At 41.6% G+C, this 15923-nt stretch overlaps 1 protein-coding gene across 1 annotated transcript in view; it reads left to right on the plus strand.

The window, feature by feature from the left end:
* LOC108138865 (mucin-5AC) overlaps nt 1-15923 on the plus strand; it is a 137465-nt gene that overhangs the window by 117082 nt on the left and 4460 nt on the right.

A 15923-nucleotide genomic window follows, 5' to 3' on the forward strand; every position in this document is an offset into this window, starting at 1 on the left:
ATTCCTTGCCGCTCGCTGTCCAATGTTCCTTCTTTTTTTTTTCGTTGCCCCTCGCCCCTCGCCCCCCGCCCCTTATGTCCTGCGCCTCCCCTCTTACCCAATTTCTCTAGCTGGGACTAACGAGCATGTTACTCCTTGCCTGGCCAACGATTTTTCCCCCGAATCCCCCCACTCTGAGCGCTTTTATTATTATGCTTTGGCGCACATTCCAGCAGGAGGAGCGAATATAAAGGAGGAAAATGGAAAAGCTGTACCCCAACAACATCCTCGTTGTCGGGACTACCAACTCGCATTGGGTTAGAGAAGCTGAAGGATGGACGCAACGATTGCTCGGGAAAAGTTGCAGTTGTCCGAGTCGCAGGGCTCTGGCCATATAAAATAATAACAACTAACTAAAAATCCGTTCGCTTTAGCTGCAAAATCCTTTTGTTTTCCAAAGCCCACCCACCCCCAACCAACCAACCAGCCCCAAGCAAACCGTGCATAAAAAACCCCCCGAAAACTACTGGGGGAAAAAAAAAGAAAATAAAAATAGAAAAAAAGTTTGCACCGCTCAAATTCAATGCAAAAGTTTTGCATCGCCGTCGAGCTACAGCTACCCACATAAATTCCGTGCCCCGCCCCTTTTAGGGCGCCCCTCTCCTTTTGGCGTCTGACTTTTTTTGCGGCACGGGTCGAAAGTTTATCAGCGCGTTTGTCTGCTGCCATCGTACGCCAGTTCCAGTTTCAGCCCCCCCAAAAAAAAAGAAGAAATCGCCAACTCGACCGCTTGTTTGTCTTACTTTTGACCTCTATAAGTGAGGAGCAAGCGGTCGTGGAACAGGGTTAAGATATAGGAATGCGACTGAAAAACAGCCGATAATGATAAATTGAAAGACCAACGGGCTAAGTTCTGGACACGGATGTAATTAAATAAAAGTATATAATGGATTAATGCTACAATGTAAATCTTATAAATTGCCCAAACGAATATCTTCTTAGCGAGTAAAGAAACTACAAATACATAATTAAATGGAGAAAATAAGAATTTCCAAAAGAAAACAAATACAAAGGTTCCAATTCTTTAAGGGGAAAGTTTTTCGAACCAAACCGATTTTAAATTATTATGTTTTACTTTTAATTTAAGTTACTTCATTTAATACATTGTATAAATTGCAACATTACATTGTATAATTAGCTAAACTTAAAAAATTTGCCTGCTGGGTAAATTGTAATACCCAGTATTGTTAAAAGTAAAGTGGATTTCGGATCGAGTTATACTAAATTTAGTTTAAAGCTAGTAGTATATATTTTAAGTTGTGTTGAAGTAAAAGTTTGATTTCTAGTTTGATACAGAAGTAAAATATAATTGCACAGAATTTTATGATAGTTTGTATTTGGCCAGCAATAAAGACCTATGAGTTAATTTTGAAACATTTTCCCATCTTCTCTTTTCAGGTAAGCAAATCAATACCATGATATTCTTCCTCAAAGTAATACGAATTTAGCTGGCCTGTTGTAAGTACAACACAATTAGAAACAACTACCATTGTCTGTGCCACTATTGATAAGCACGAAAAGGTACTGCTACTACATGATCCAACATTTGCGTTTAGTGCAACAATTGCAGCACAAAATTTTCGCAGGGACTCAGTCAGGCGGCGGCAACCCCATGAAATGAAGTTTTCCAGCCACGCGCAACACAAAATAAAAATGAAAAATGTTCTCCTACCTTAAGCAGCTTAAAATTAATTTACATGGTTCTGTGTGTGTGTTGCAGGAGGAACCCAGGTTTGCTCTGAAAGTGGAACTAAAACCGAGGGTTGGGGTTGGGGTTCGGGGTAAAAAAAGAACTTCAGTGCAGTGGCATAGAATTATACATTTGCCGGCGGAAGTTGAAAGTGGCAGCCGCGGCACCCATGCAGTTGAAAAGGGGTGCAACTTGCAGTATAGCCCCAAGGCCCCTACCCTTGCACTAACCCTCAAAAATCCCCCATCCAAGCACTTAATAATACGGTTTATTAGCGACATAAGCACATCCGCTGCTGCCAGTGCAGACATTTTAATTGGTAGGCGAGTGCATGGGTAACATAAAAATTATAGTCGTGCGGTGGCAAGTGTGGTGGGTGGTGGGCGGTGGGTGGTGCAGGTTGCCACAGGAGGCGTTCACCACCAAACAGTGACAGACAAGCTGCAGGGGGAGTGCCAGTGGCGGGCTGGGGACGGGGACGGGGGCGGACAGCCTCCAAGGCTGGGGCAATTGAAAAGTAGGATATACACTTCAATCATTGGCAGCCTTTGTCTCTTCCAAAGGATCGCCAAGTGGAGCGGCCAAAGAGTGGGGCACGCGGTTATGTGGCGAGGGCTCCGCATTGCCACAAATTAAAAACTGCTGCGTTTTTTAATCAAAGCTGCATTAGGAGGCAACCACGTCTCCGCGAATAGTGTGCCCAACACTGGCCTACAGAAACAGAACAGTCCATTCAGACATTCTGTTAAAAAAAATTTAACCACAGCATTTTAATATATTTCTTCCCTTGCCAACTACAACATATGTTAAATAATAATTTTAATTTACAAAGTTCACTCTGTTAAAAAAAAAATGGCCTTTTATGAATATAAAGTAAACAATTAACATGTTTTTGATTTTCTTTTCAATTTTTCTATAATTTTTCACCTTAAACAAAAACGTTTAATACTGAACTTAATAGGTTTACAATCACACACTTTAAATACACATTACTTTCTTAAAGGTGCTGCTTTTTCAATAGAGTTTTGCTAGTGACAAGGTTAATTTAATCTAAAGCAAAAGGATACGGATTAAAGCTTTCCGACTTTATTACATTTTATTTCTTATGTTTGAGTTTTAATATTAAAATATGCTTAATGTATTACACTTTTTGGCCCCCTGAAATAATAAATAAGTAGATCTGCCTCTATTTTGAGTTTGCCTCAGCTATGCTAATGGTAGAGTTGGTTGTTAAGGATTATAATGCAACGAAAAAGGTTGGCATTATGGCTGCAGCAGCTTAACGTGTTTCACTTTGTTTTGCCGCCCGTTGCAAGACACTCCAAAAACACTCGCCCCAGAACCGACTGGCTTGTGAAGCAGTGACGTACTGGGGTGGCAGACGTACGAATTTTCCACATCCCTAAATCGCTAATCTTCTACGCATTTTTGCCGTGCCACTCTCCTCAGCGCACCCGATGCCGCCACACTCCAAGCTTGTAATAATTTCGTCCTCGTCGGGCGCATTTTTCCCTTTTTTTTTGCACCCAAGCGCAAATCGGTAACTTTGAGCTGCAAAGTTTGGAGGCGGGTCGAGAGGGTTTCGGGTTCGGGTCTGGACCATTCACACACCCAAACACACGCCCACAGACATATGTGCGCGGGTGCGATAAGGCGGCAGAGAAATTGAAATTGTTACCATTTGCGAAGGTTGCCGCTGCTAGACGACGATGACGAGGACGATGGCTAGGTGTGCTAAACTCCCAGCGGGGGTTGCAGTGGCAGGTGCGGCCGCCAAAAAGGACGAAACCAGCCCGACAGCAAGGCGAAAGGCGAGAGGCGGGGAGTCGGATAGTCGGAGGACACGCGAAGGTTGTAAAACCGCCAACGCCGACTCTGCTGAAAATTTTGTGCTGCCAACTTTCAGGGGCTCCTGCTCAAAACTCAAGTGCGCTTCGGGGATTGTGTTTTTGGGGTGAGAGGGGAGGTTTGAGGGTGGTGAATACCCCTCTGTCTGGAGTGGGAGGCAACTGGAGTTGGGGCAAACTTCCTGTGCCGAGTCAGAGGCGTTGTTGATTATGTTGGCGCCGGCCATCGAGTGCCGCCTGGAGAGACGAGAAGTTTGGCGGGGCAGTGGTTTATCCTCAGCTTCTGCAGACAGACGCTTCACAGAACTTAAATTCTGACAGTACTAGAAAACAGCTGGAAGAGCAAGTGGGATTTGGCTGATTGAAAGGCCGATGAAATGACTCTAAACGATATTTGACATTGAACAAATTCACAAGCAAAATGACCATTTTTATCTAGAATACGCACACCCCAAAAAAGATAGGGTTTTTGGTAACTATTCAGAGTGGGTATTAAAGCCTGTTTAGGAGCAACCAATAGGTATGTTTTGTGTTTAGTTTTTAGGAGGAATGGCATATAACATTACTAAATTTAATCTAAATTTCCTTCACAATTTTGGCAATTTCTTATCAAAACCTTAGCATGCAACTTTCGTTTATATTAAATTGTTTATGACTTAAGTAGACACAATAGTGTACAAAATAACTAGGTAGTTAGACGTCGACTACAAAAAACTGTTAGAATTAATTTCAATTCATTTAATTAAGAAAATCTTTTTTGAATAAATTCCGAGTACAGTTTCCAACGCATGAACTCTGGTCTTACCACACTCTACCTAAATGTTTGTATGTTGCAAAACAAACCTTTTTGGTAAATTAATTCTCAAAAAGCAACCCTTTCCGGACATCTAGCTGCGATCTAGCCACCACCCGCTCTCCTGGCAGTCGAAAAACATCAAGCCGAAACTCTTTTTCAAATTAAGTCTCAGACCTAACCCAGAAAAGCCCGCCACTCTTGTACAGCTACCCCTCAGCCATCGATGGTGGCAGCCAAATAATAAAAAAACTTTATGCCAGAATGTTTGTTGTATTATCTGCTGCCCGCGGGAAGGATGAGGTGGTGGATGGGGCCAGGGAACTGCCCATAAAGGACGCCCCTTTTTTACGAAAAATATCACCAGCAAAAAAAAGTATATTCGTAAGGCCCAAGGGGTGGGTGGGCGAAATAGGAAGAGGGCCCACGTGAGCTCATGCCAGCAAAACGCTTGCCGCATCTTTTGGGATTTCTTGCCTCGTTTAAAAATCATTCAAGCAGCAGACACCACCCACAAAAAAAAAAAGAAAAACCCCAATCCAACTGGCCCGCCCAAATTCAGACAGTGGCACAAATTGTGTCAAAAACCGTTTGGCTGGGAGGGGCGGAGGGTTTTTTGGGAAGTTGGGGTATTCCACTTCCGTGAAACGCTTGTTTGGCCTGCGCATTCATTTTTATGTTTTTTCCTCAACCTCATCCAAAGCCCAAGCCCAAGCCAAACGCAAAGCCATCCCAACCCCCGCAGCCAGGGAAACTTTGACGCCTAACGAAAGAGGCAGCAAATAATTCATCATTTTGCCTTCAGACTTCGGAGTATTTCCTCTGCCAAAATCCTGAGCCGTGGAGTTGGGAATGCCATGAGGCAGCCTCTCGTGCCAAGAAGTTTCCACCACCTCTACGATTCTTCCACCCAGAGCGTCAAAGAGGAAAATATTATTTGGAATGGTTTATCATCAATTTTATGAGCGATTTTTTCTTCTTTTTGCTTGCCTTCTTTTTTTCGTTCTTCCCTTAGTTTTTCTCGAAATGAGTTGCCTTCCTCGGGTTTTAGTTTAGGGAGAAGGCCACTGAGCCACTGCGACTTTCTTTGCGAGTGAAAATCAACTGAAATTCGATTTGATTATGATTTGTTTCGATCGAAGGCGATGCTTAAGTTGAGGAAAGGGGAACTCCTCCACTTCCGCTTTGCAATGAAAATCGTGATGGCTGAAAGCTGAGTTTGATTTTTCACATTGCTTGGCATTCGCTGAGGGTGTCTTTGCCGGATGGAATACGGCTGAGGAGTCATCTCAGCGCCTTATTGGTTTTCTCTAACTAGGTTTTGTTTTAATAGAGAAACGACCCAAGTCCTGGCTGGCTTGTTGGATAAAGTTAACAAGGGTTATTTAATAGGTTTAATTTGCATTGCCATAATTCTACACCATAGATATATTTAACTTTTTGAATATCTTTTAATTACATTTCACTTGTTTGTTTTTCCGAGAAACTTTTAGAAAACTGCGCGCGGTATTTTTATACGTTTGCTTTCACAACGAATATTATTATACTCAATCTGATGTGTTCATTTTCTTGCCCTTATTGGCGTGTGTTGTATTCTTTAGACCTAAAAAATATATTTATTGCAAATGGTGGATAAAAAATGTCAAAAGCAGAAACCGCATCAATCAGCGCCTGGTCCACCATCGGAAAATATTTGTTATACATATATCTCTATATATTTATGTACACCAAATATTATTTCCATGTTTTAGTTCTTTTGAGTTTTGTTTAATTTGGCATTTGTATATGTTATGATTTTTTGGCTGCACATATATTTAGCTTGCTTTAATATTTCATTTGTTTAATATTTAATAGAGCTGCACAGAGCACTATTCCATTGTACAGTTGGCTACATAAGTCGGCGTATACATTGTTTTTATCCCCACGACGCAACGTAAAAACAAATAAAAGTGCACAAAATTTATAAAAAGGCTCAATTGGGAAAAAACATTTAAATGTTTGGCCATGCGATTCGTTTTCAGGCATTTGCATATTCAAACAATTTTTTATCAAAGATATACACGGAGAAATAATTTTGACTTTCAAATGAGTTGTTTGCTCTAAATTATGCTGCATACAAATGTGGAGGCATTGTTCATTATCTACACACTATGGTAAAGCAAAGAATTACAACAAAATTTGTAAACTGAGAGAGCTTACATTTTTTCTTCTGTGTAAGCGTACATTTGGCGGTGAACATGAATAATGTAATAAAGGGAACGAGAAAAGGCTGCCGCATAGAAACATTTCGACCTGCATTAATAAACATCGCGTCCGGAACCTTAAGTCATTAAAAATATACAAAATTAATATATTTTTTTTGTATTAATAAACTAAATACATGTTCGAGAGTTTGGTAAAGATTGTGGATAAGCTTTCTAAGCAACGAAATTAACAGAGTTTTGGCTAATTAACTATTTTTGTAATGCATAAAGGGATCAGCTTATTAGAAATTACATAAAAACTATTTTTATTGTCATTGAAAAAGTATGCACAATATTTACCGTTACTTAAGACAATACACTGAATTCTTTTAAGTATTGAAATTCGATCAGATGCTATTTAAAATCGAAGTTAAAAGGCATATTGTTTTCGTTTCCAATTTTCCAGGTATAATTTATATGCATATTTATATACCGTTTCCGTTAACCCAAACTTAATCGGTCTTACCCCACCACTTCACAACTCCTCAAGCTCCCCCACCTGGATTATGATAATAAGCCTGAGATGGGTCACGTTACACAATGCTCCTCCATTGTCCTGGGCCAGGACTCACAGCCAGCTTAAGTGCAGTCGATCGCTGTCCTTCCCCGCACTTGCCAAACACCCATGGGCATAGCTTTGGTTTCGGCATTGGTTTCGAGTCTACCTTGACTGCCGTTTGGCTTTCCCTCTCACCTGAAGTGACAAAGTCGTTTGCCCAAAACGATGCTGTTGGCCTGCTGCACACGTGGCGTATGCGGAATGTGCGTGAGGTGTGCAAGCACTGGGCCATAGATTTCACTTATCTGCCACGCAGTGCCGACGTGCAGGTGTCGTCAACAGCATTCTGCACCACGCCATCGCCATCGCCATCTTCATCATCATGATGATGAGAATTCATATGCAAATCCAAAGCGCAAATCAGCGTCGGAACTTGGGGGTCCCATCATCAGCAGCACCTCTAGATGTCTATGAGCTGGGGAAGGGCTCAAAGAGTTTCGAAATGGTTTTGGAAAGTACTTAAGAATGCCATGCAAGGTAGCAAGTAAATAGCTCAGCAAATATTGCACGGCATTTAACGCATTCATTCGCCAAATATTTAATGCAACTAAGTTACACATGCGCCGGAAAACGCTTAAGTCAATCCCTTCATTTGTGATTCCATACTAGGAATTTAGTAAATTATTGGTAAAGCAAGCCATTCCTGTTAAGTTTTTTTTGAAACAATTATCGAAATTAGTGTAACGTAAACTTAATAGAAATTAAATACATTTAAAAATGATAAGAGTAGCTAATTAAAGTGCCAAAGTGTAAAGGGTGTTTTTTCATTGAACATTATTGCATTAAAATATTATTTATTTTTGATACACATTTAAAAGCAAGCACCTAGTTTTTGGAAAATAATCTAAGTTTTTTTTTATCATTAAACATTATTTGGCTGCCGTACCAGGAATTTTAGATTAAAATGCAATAATGCTTTATTTTAAGTTGCTTTTTATATATATATTAATTTTTTTTTTTTAATTTTTGATATTTTTTTCTCTTTGGGCTCTATGAAACGATGGTGAGTGTGATGATCCCTTCCCCCCGATTCACATAGAAAAATATACAAAAACATTTTCCGAACATTTGCATGGGCACCGCATTTGCCCACTTTTAGGCGATTCACACACACACAGCCTTCACCCGCTGGCCCCCAGTTGTCAGGCCCCTCTTACACCTACATTTTCTGGCTGCAGCTTGTTCAGCTAATGCATTGACTAACGGGCACATCATGCGTGCAACTAAGGGATGCGATGGTGGGGATTGTGATTTGTAGGGGTTGCAAAAAAAAAAAGGACTGAAATGCGCTCGCCATCAGGCGCAAAAACCAAAAATAAAATGCAATTTTTGTTTGCTGTCCAAAAGGGGGTGCTGAAATTATTGCAAGGTGGGTTCGCCGTGGCATGAATGTGTGTGAAATGGGCGGGGGAGGGGGTGAATTGGTTGGATCCTGGATGGGTGGCATTAACTGGGCATCAGCCCAGCAGCGAGCCTACAACGCAGCCAGTGTGCGTGCATTTGCGTGGTGGGCATCGGCATTAATTGTGATGTCTGGCCTGGTCCAAAGCCCCGGCAGATGAGTAAGTAGATTTCCTTGTATGAGAGCCAGCCTTTTTTTCACCATCCCCCTTTGGCTGCAGGAATCGGTTCCATGGCCTCCTCATTGATAATAATGCCCCCCCGCCGATACATTACCCCCTGTTGTTGTTTTTTTTTTGTTAAACCTCGCTCGCTGCGGTGCATTCGTTGCATTCGCTCGTCTCACATCGGCTGGTTCCGCGATTTTCCTCCTTTTTTTTCCTCCTTTTTATATGTGTATATATTTTTGCATGCGTAATATTTTTACACGCCAACACTGACACTGATGCAGCGGGGCCTACCGCTGCTGCTGCTGCTGTTGCTGCTGTTGCTGCTGTTGCTGTTGATGCTGTCCAGTGAGCGGCGAGAGCGAAAAAAGGACCAAAAAAGCTCCGCCTTTAAAAATGTGTGCGCACCAATTGCCATTTGTGTCTCTGTGTTTTTTCTCCTTTTTCCTCTCACGCATAACGCACGCAGTCTGCAATCGTTGATAAGCGCGATGCACCGTCACTCCACCACCCACTCCTACTGCACCCGCACCCACACCACCCACATAGCACTGCAACTGTTGTTGTAAATGGGAAATACAAATAAGGGAAAAAGTTGGGAAGGCCGTTACACAAATGGCAAGTGCAAAAAGCGTTAAAAAAGCGGCCTGTCCAAAGAAATGTTCTTCTCCTCTGGTGGCTTCGGTTAACTGGTCCATATGGGGCATCCCCGAACATATGCGGGGTATTCTTTACATGCTTGTAGGCGTTCTTTTTTTTTGTATTTTATTTACGCACCTCTGCGACACATTACCGGGGTCGGGGTGGTCGCTTGCTGGTTGGCATGAGGGGGTTTTAAGTGTGGGTGGCAATATAGGCAGGGCCGATGTGGTTAAGTGGCCAGGGAAGAGATTCAGCAAGGAGAGGGAGAAAGTAGAGCTCGTGCGGTTGCGGTCGTTGAAGGAAACGGGCATCAATGTCTGACAATATTATGTTTCAATTTCGGAACGTGATGCGGCGATAGGGGGCGTGTAAAAAAACGATATATAAGGACATGGGATAAATTACAAATGAGCCGCCTCAAAGGGAATGGCGGAAAACGATTTTGCCTGTCAATGGGAGAAATTTGACTATATAATTAACAAAACATCAATGCCTTTGTGGAAGGGTAAATTTAATGAGAAAGAAAATGTTAATTGAATTGAAATATTCAATTTTAAGGAGTAATGACTGTGAAGTCAGCAAATGTAAGGTAGGCCCATATTTCAAATATTTAATTTAAATGGAAGTTATTAAAATTATTAATACGAAAATGTTTGGAAATTTGAAGTATTTTAATTTCAACATTTTTATAAATGTTACTATTTTACTTGATTACATCTACTTCAGAATACGAAGCTATAATTTAAATTAAACCCTTTAAGATATGACAAACAAAATATATAGCTTAAATTATTTTAACAAACAATTCAAAAGTTTTTAAGCTTTTGTTATTTTGAAGGACAGTGTAGTGTAATGCACATAAGAAAAACGCAAGGCTTTGGTTACCTTGAAGGTATTCTTAGCATTAACCAAATACTTTGCCCGCCTGAAAGTGTCATTAAAAATCAGCCGTCAGACTTGGTGGCATAAAATGCAAAAGCCATATTTTCCAGCCCAATCCCATTATTCGATTCAGTCAACCGACTGTCTCGTCCTAACCACATCATAAACTAATCAGACCAGAGAGGGAAGGAGCGGTGCCCACGTTCCACGTTCGTTTCCAAAAAGGGCTCTCTGCTTTCAGCGGATAACTTCGCGTTGGTCAACAAAATGTTGCATACTTTATGGCGCTGGACAAATAATATTCGCGTGCAGCATAAAAAGCGACGGCTCCTGCTTTTGTTGTTGGGCGATTGAGTGGCATGTAGCGTTAGTTACAGTGGCCCCGAAATGTATGTAACAAGCGCAGCGATTACACGCCCCCATCCGCCCCAAAAAAAAAATAATAAAGCGTTCTGATGTGAGTAACTTTGACCCGTTTTGCGGCCAGGCAGCGTGAGCTGAAACGGGAAAGGCGGAAAAAAGCAAATCAAGTGCGCGATGGGAACGTTTTTTCCAATTTTGTTCACTCGGTTTTTATTTGCTAAATAATGTTGCCTACCGTTGGGTGGGTGGAAAATGGAAAAGCAAAACATCACCAAATACGAAGGGCGGAAGAGAGGGTGTATGAGTGCCAGAGGATGCGCTTGAGGGTGGTCCAGAGCTGCACTCTTCGCCTCCCCTAAATTCACACACAAATGCAATCGGTTCTAAGCCTTGATTTTATGCTTCCTTCGTTGGTAACAAACTACAGTTTTTAATGCCCTTTTACCGCTTTGATAAACTTCATTACTTACCTGTAGAAATATATTTTTTTTTATGGCTGATACAAAAATGAAAGATACGGAAGTCAATAAGGTTTATAAAGGCGCCAAAATGTATGCAAATGTATACAAAAGAACTAAATCTTTACTCCTAATAAATCCATCGGACTTCCGGATTATAATTTATACTGCAATTAGACACCGTGATCAATGATTTCAAAAACCTAGTGATATCTGTAGTACCCCCAATTATAATCAATTTATATATGATAAAAACGTGGATAACTAATTTTTTCTTTTTTTTAATTAAATTTATACTTCTCATGAAGTTTATTCAAGCTTTTCGTTGCATTTTATAAAATCTGACCTTTCACTGCAGCTGCATTTTTGTTGCCAATTGTTATTGCACTTTGTTCACTTCTCGCGGCAAGTGCAAAGCATAAAATAAGTACGAGGATTGCCACCCCATTGTACTCACAACGCGGCCGCGTTTCACCTGCAGATGCAGTCGCTTTTTAGCTACAACGGTTGCAACAACAGTTTCCACCGAACTGTTTTTCACTTTGCTTTTGTGCGAGTGGCACAAAAAAAAATAACATAGAATTTTCAACGGAAACGCGAAAATTTTGTAATAGCGCACACGGGGCGTATGAGTGCTAGCAGTTGCCATGACGACATTCAGAGACGTAATATGCAAATGATTCGGGAACAATAGACTGGAAAGATCTATGTGCTGCTCAGATATATTCGGATTAGGGTCAGCCTGGAGATTTTTTAAACATTATTGTGGAAAGACGTGGAGGGATCATATGGGTGATCACTTTTAAATGTTATGTATTTTCGAAAACAAGGGTACTTTAACAACGAGCGAAAGCTATGAAAGAAAAATACTTTTTAATCATCCATCGAAATTTAAAAACCAATGCACAGCTTAACTGGCCATAATCCCCAATTTCGACTATAAAACTAAGCCTGTTATTACCTGATTCATAACACGCCCTTTGTCAATTTTTTGGTGTCGAACAAACAAATAGCCTGCAACCCTATTCAAATACCAAGCTCACATACATCCCATTTATATAGGATACACATATCACTTATGTATATCGCTTTCAATATTTCATATATACGACTGGGTATTTGTTGTGAGCTGTTACGCTACCCAACCCTTTGATCAGCCAGCCGACGGCTAAAACCGTGGGTGGTAACTAATTTGAAACTGTCCCCAAACTGTGTCCTACCCACACCCATTCTATCCACTGATTTTTTCTATATTCTCAATTTATTTTTTAGGTTGGTGCACTGCATCCTCCATCACGTGGAATGCAGCTTCCATGTTTGTGCCGTTCACTTTTTGTAATTGCTTTGACCAGCGGATATATTATTTTATTGTACGAGTTTTTTCGGGCTATTATATATATATTCTATGGCGCAGTACATGCATTTAATGCATTCGAGGGTTGCAGCTGAATTTTTAGCCCAAAATGGAATGTCCCTATGTGAAAAAAATATCCGGGTTCCATTGGAAACTGGAAGTACTGTGAGCTAGGTTTCCATTGCCCCCTTCAGGTTCTCCTAACAGTCTTTATTATAGTTTTTTCTGGAATATGAAAACTACAAATTTCTAGACAATGTTCTAGACAAGCTGTGACAATCAACTGTGCTCACAGCTGAGGTGGAACAACTCGGGCAACTTCTTTTAATTTCTTTTGCCAATCAAGTCCCTTGCAGACCCTTTACCATATCTTTCGCCATTGAAGAGCCAAGCCACATGTACCTACACATTTTCCATTAATTAAAAGGAAACTTGAATTGGGTGGGAGACAGTGACCAGGACAAAGACTTGCAACATTTTTCGAAGTCCAAGGCTGAGACGGAACCGGAACAACCCCGTCGGGAGTCTTTGTGACTGACTGAGGACCAAAGTTCGGATTCTACTTATGGATTCGAGCGTGAGCTTCTCATGCACGACTTAAGCTCATCCCAGGCAACCTTGACTTTGCCAGCAGCCGCAGGCTATTCCTTCTTGGCAAGTAATTTGTTTTGGGCCTGACAGCAGCCCACGAGGCGTATGAGTAACACCTGCCAGGCAGAGAAACATACACACAGGAGGAGTGGCCATAAATCCTAGCATTTACTTCCATTGCTCGTCTCAAAAGTTGCTTTTGAAGTCGCTCCCCACACGAATTTGTAACCCTTTTTCGGGAGAAGGCAGGAAGCTCCTCTAAATATCAGAAATATGTGGGCTTGTGGCATCTTAGTAGTCAAGGCATAGCAAAGGGGGCGGCAGAGTTCAATGCAGAAAAGGCAGCCCCCAAAACTAACAATCCGATGAGGTGACACGAGGAGGTAGAGGATAAACATGTGCTGTTGCTGGCTGCCAGCCTAAAAGCAGACTTTGACTTCGACTGCGTCTGGAGCACGGGCAGAGTCACAGGCAGAGTCACAGGCAGAGTCACAGGCAGAGTCACAGGCACACCACTACACAATGCCGGCAACCTCTAAGCACACGCATAATGAATTACCACCCAGTCAGGAAGCGTCCTTCGTCCTTTTGGCCCTTCCCTTTCCTTTTCTGCCCTACCACCAACTGCCGATGACATATTTCTCCAGACAGAGCCTGCTACGCTACTCCCCTTCCTGCCTGCGGAGCAGCGCCTAAAAGGCAGCTAAGAAAATTTGCGTTTAACTCATAAGTGCGTGAAAGGGTTGCCAGGACCTGGGTCCCCAGACCATCCCCCCGCCTCTATCATCTACCCTCTACAGCCTACCACCTACCACCTACCACCTACCACCTACCACCTCCACAGACCGAACAACATCCCTGCTTGGGGTTGCCTCTGTGCACTGTCAAGGAAATTGTAGTTTAAATGAAATGGAAGTTGCTTTTATCAACGACGAAGAAGGTGGTCTGGGGGCTTAGGGTTTTGGATTGGAAATGGGAATAGTGTGTGTGAGCTTTCTTAGAAGTTCTCCCCCGTGTGTGTATATGTGTGTATATAAATTAAAATGCCTAAACATATGCATTAGTTTTTGTCTCAGTCTCACACCCCCACACACAAGTGTGTGCTTGGGGGCCTGGGGTAACTCCAAAGTTTTTGTGGTTACGACATCGGTTTTCGGGGGAGGTGCGAGCAAGGATGCTTGAGACAAGCCCTGCCATTGGGTGGTTCTTAGGGAACGAGACCGAGATTGAGAACGAGAATGAGGCAAACTGTCAGTCTCGAGTCGGTCTCGAGCTGTGGCCTGACAACTTAGTCTAATGAGAATTCAAATTCGAAACCCAACTACGCAATCGTGCTGAAGAAATTAAAAGAAATTGCACATGATGTGGTGCTGCTGTGTGGGTGTGCCACTGTATTGAGCCGTATGATATGTATATATAAACATGCAAGGCTGTAGTAAGAAATCAAATATTTGTTTCACTTTCTGCCAATAGACTAGAAAATATTTGTGCAAACTCAACTCGAAAGCCAAAGAGTAAAGTGAAAATTGTACAAGGACTACAGCAGGCTGTAGGAAAAAGTAGGGTCTCATGGTAATTAACTTATGAATAAGGAAGGTACAGCATGCTTTGCAGGTGAAGGTACAGTTGGAGCAGATACCGGAATACACTGGAAAAATAATTGAAGCTTAAAATTTGGGGCAACTTTGAATTCAGTGTTGTCCCCTACGAACGTTACCCAAATCATTTCCTAGAGCTACCCACCCATATGCCCCAGAGATACAGCAAATTAATGTTAATTAAGACTTGGAGTCCATTCACGTTTAAAGGGAAAAAGAAGGAAGCCTCAATCTCGATGGCCATCCACACGGAACACAGCTTCATTTGTGCTGCTATTTCCAGTCTCATTCTCAGTCTCGGTCCCAATCCCCAATCTGAAAACGCCCCACCTTAGGAGTGTCCTTCAACCACAAAACCAAAGGAGTGTGCGGAGGAAAAAAGCTTGTGTGCCGGACGACCAACGTCTTGGGCGAAATGTTTCATTAGAGCCATGTTGGCCGCAAAGGAGCGGAATGGGAACCCGGAGCCCGGCCAGTCAGTCCCTTAAAGTGACCCAACCCTCAACCCTCCAACTCGACTAATTTCCAGTGCACAAAAGACGGACACTGAAAAAAGGCAACCCCAAGAATGGACGGCCAGGAAAAAGGAGCAGATTGAGGGTGAACCGGACCTCGAACTGGCCTGAAGATGAAAGTCCGTAAAACTTTCCCCTTGAAGCCCATGCTGGGGCTTGGGCTGCTTTCTTTGACGTTACGTCTTTTTTGCATTCTTTTCAATGGTCTAACGAACTTCCAACTGGTTCTACTTCTAATCATTGGGATTTGGCATATCGAACGGAGTCCCGAAAACTTTGTGCGGTCTGTAAAAAGTTCGTTCGTCGCTTCCGCAAAAAATTTAAAAAAGGTTGAACCATTTAATAAACACAACGTGAAAATTCACTTATGAAAAATGATTTAAAAGGTCGATTAATACAAAGTACGCCGATTTTACAAACTGTTGTTATTCTTATTTCCATGAATGTAGAAGAAAAAAACTAATTGTTCAAAGATTATTAAATTTGAAATCAATTTCCCTTAATAGCTTGAAATACAAAGTTCTAATGCTTATTAAAGAATGATATAATTTTTGGGTGAAACTGATTTTTCAATGTTTATTTACAAATGTAGTTTTTCTCTAGATGAGCATAAAAATAATAATAATAACTGTTACTGTGCAACTTGTAACTAAATGATGACTCAAAAAAAGGCATAACCAACGAGAAATTAAATAACTGTATAGTTAAAAAATTATTCAAAAATGTATTAATAATTTAAAATAAACGTATTCCTATTCAAGAATGAGTGTTTTACAAATAA

Source organism: Drosophila elegans, unplaced genomic scaffold, assembly GCF_018152505.1.
Source record: "Drosophila elegans isolate 14027-0461.03 unplaced genomic scaffold, ASM1815250v1 contig_814, whole genome shotgun sequence".
Classification (NCBI taxonomy): Eukaryota; Metazoa; Arthropoda; class Insecta; order Diptera; family Drosophilidae; genus Drosophila; species Drosophila elegans.